This window comes from Pipistrellus kuhlii, unplaced genomic scaffold, assembly GCF_014108245.1.
Source record: "Pipistrellus kuhlii isolate mPipKuh1 unplaced genomic scaffold, mPipKuh1.p scaffold_m20_p_3, whole genome shotgun sequence".
NCBI lineage: Eukaryota > Metazoa > Chordata > Mammalia > Chiroptera > Vespertilionidae > Pipistrellus > Pipistrellus kuhlii.
The window spans coordinates 58056942-58060447 of record NW_023425529.1 but is presented as its reverse complement, the minus strand read 5'-3'; positions in this window follow the sequence as shown (position 1 = coordinate 58060447).

The following is a 3506-nucleotide window of genomic DNA, read 5'->3' as shown; positions in this document are numbered from 1 at the left end:
ATCGAAGAGAAGCCACAACTAGAAGAGGTCAGTGGGGGGAAAGGGAGACTTTATGTAGTACTTTTAACAAAAAAGGTTAAAAATTTTTTTTTTTAAATCCAGGAGACTAGAAGGCAGAGCTTTTAACCTCTTCGTGAATCATGTCAGAAGTTTTGTTTTTTACGCCACAGCCCCCTTATGTCCTTGACTTTCACCCAGATCAAACACTGTCCTTCCTAGGATGTACTGTAAGTGGGGAGGGAACATTGTGTTTCTCTCCACAAACCAGCGAATAAGTATGCCCTTTCAAACTCTAAGCTCTTCAGCTAAAAGTTATATATGTTTCTTTATGCATTTGTTTCTTCATTTTTCCCCCTTCCTGTGTATAAAGCTGACAACTTTTTACATTAAACACTCTTCGCGCTTACTAGAGCTGTTGGCATGTTCAAGAACGTTTGCTGCTCTTGGTTTCCCAGTGGACCAAGGCATGCATCTTCAGGAACCCAGGGTGTCTGGCTGAACTCAACTGAACTCACCTCTGATCGCATTGCTGAAGACTGACCTCAGCTAGCCAACGTCTAGACACAGAATAAGCTGCCTTGGAACCACTTGTCTGTGAATCCTGCGGAGCTGTTCCGGGGGATATGGATGAGGATTCTACTGGTTTCAGGGGATGTAGAAAAAGGATTGAGACACAAAGAATCCTGCCAAGTCACCAGGAGGCTCAGTCTCATAACTGATCCCTGGTGCAGGCAAAGCACAGGGGCGATTCTGAATGATCTGACCGCTTTTTCTTTCACAGACACTGAGCTGGGTCCTCTGACTTCATGAAAGTGCAACCTGCATAGCCACGCAGGATCCTGCACTTAGAAAGGCTCATGCTTATTTAATGCTCTATTGCTGCCATCTTGAGATCCTTGATGCCTTCTAAATTAGGGACTGAACATTTTGATTTTGCACTGGGTTCTGCAAATTGTGTTGTCTGTCCTGGTCCCAATATGGTTTCTTTAGTTGAGAGCCCTCTCATTTCAGGGTTACTTCGTTGATAGCACATAACCTCTTTTGCATGCATTTATTTATGTGTCTGTATCCAGTTCTCAGACTGCTGGATTCCTGAGGGCATGCACTTTCTTATCTCCTTTCTCCGGGGCCCCGAAGAGTGCCTGATAAATTGTAAGTTGTCAGACAGCTTGTTGAATGATTGGATGCTGTAAAGAGGCCACGGGGACATTCCCATAGCCAAGGTAACAAGCAGATCATTGGGATAGTGCCACATTTGGTATCAAGTTCACCATAAAAGGGGTCATTAATGCTGGACACTCCCTCCCTGCCTCCTCCTTAACCACTTCTCTCTGTCTGAACCGTAAGCTGCTTTAATGCTTGATTGCCCTCACAGATTCTTTGTTCACCTGATTCTCTAAGCTGCGCCGGGAACCCAGACAACCGTGTTAATGGACCAAGAGGAGCTGCTGTTGTCAGGGTTCAGAGAGATACCTTCACCGTGGCCAACTGAGCTGCAGGGTCTGAGAGAAATACATGTGAGAACAAACATCAGGATTTCTAAGAGGATTATGTAAAGGGGTGCCACCCTGAGCACCCTCTACAGGCTGATCCTGGCCCTGCTGCCCTGGTGCCCGAGACAGGGCCTCTGGTGGAGGCAGGAGCAGGTGGGGCATCCAGGGTATTTAAAAAATCTGGGAAAAGCCGAAACCGGTTTGGCTCAATTTGTAGAGTGTGGGGTCCGGATTCGATTCCGATCAAGGGCATGTGCATTGGTTGCGGGCACATCCCCGGTGAGGGGTGTGCAGTGGGCAGCTGGTCGATGTTTCTCTCTCATCGATGTTTCTGGCTCTCTGTCCCTCTTCCTTCCTCTCTGTGGAAAATCAATAAAATATATTTAAGAAAAAATCTGGGAAATCCCTCCTGGTCCACATGAATACCCCTTTGATCTACCTTGATCTCTAAATAGCTTATTAGAGATTCATTCTTTTGAGTTAAGGTTTTGTCCCCTAAAAAAAATATACTCATGAGAGAGACAACACATAGGATGACTGTCAGACATTAACTATCAGCCATCATTTTTTAAAAGTTCACTTTTATTGTGAGAGTAACATGCTTTTGTGGTAAATATCTAAACACTACAGACCATGCTAAGCTACCCTTGGTGAGGACCACAGTGACAATGCATCCCTGGAGACCCTGCCTGCTACCACCTGTTCCTCCATCCTCACCCCATCCTCCCACCAGAGAGAAGCATTGTCAATAGTTTGGTGTAAATCCTCCTATATGTTTTTTCATATGTATAATATGGAGACAAACATATTATAATGACTATATCATCCTTACCTGCTTTTTTAAACTTGACAATATTACTTAGTGATCTTCCCATATCACTATATATATTTTTACATATGAAAACATTTAACCACATGATTAAAAAAATCAAAGGGACAACTTTAAGCATACCAATGTTTACATCATGGGGGTGCCAGAGGTAGAAGAGAGAACAAAGAATTGAAAACCTATGGAAAAAAATAATGACCAGCCTGGCCGTGTGGCTCAGTGGTTGAGCGTTGTCCTATCAACCAGAAGGTTACTGTTTGATTCCTGATCAAGGCACATACTCAGGTTGCAGGCTCCATTTCCAGTATGGGGGCGTACAGGAGGCAGCCAATCAATGGTTCTCTCTCATCATTGATGTTTCTATCCATCCCTTTCTGAAACCAACAAAAATACTATATATTAAAGAAAAAAATTAACAAAGAAACCTTCCTTAACCTAGTGAAGGAAATAGACATACAAGTTCAGGAAGCACAAGAGATAGTCTCAACAAGATGAATCCAAAGGGGCCCACACGAAGACATTTCATAACTAAAATGCAAAAGGTTAAAGACAAAAAGAGGATCTTAAAAGCAACAAGAGAAAAGCCATTAATTACCAACAAGGGAGCTCCCATAAAACTGTCAGCTAATTTGTTAATAGAAATTTTGCAGGCCAGAAGGAATTGGCAAGTAATATTCCAAGTGATGAAAAACAAGGACCTATAATCAAGATTACCCAACATAGTTATCATTTAGAAAAGGACAAATAAAGAGCTTCCCAGACAAACAAACAAAACCTAAAGGAGTTCATCACCAACAAATTAGTATTACATGAAATATTAAAGGGTCTTCTTTAAGAAGAAGAAGTAGCCCTAGCCAGTTTTTCTCAGTGGTTAGAACATTGGCCCAATCACCAAAGGGGCACCAGTTTGATTCCCGATCAAGGACATGTACCTCGGTTACAGGTTTGATCCCCAGCCCCACTCAGTCAGGGAGTGTGCTGGAGGCAACCAATCAATGTGTCGCTTTCACATCTATTTTTCTCTGTTTCTCCCCCTCTCTTCCACTCTCTCTAAAAATGGGAAAAAAAATCCTCAGGTGAGAATTAACAACAACAAAATATGAATAATAAAATGGCAATTAATACATATCTAACAACAATTGAATTTTAAAAACAAAATGAACAAAGTATAACAGAAACAGACT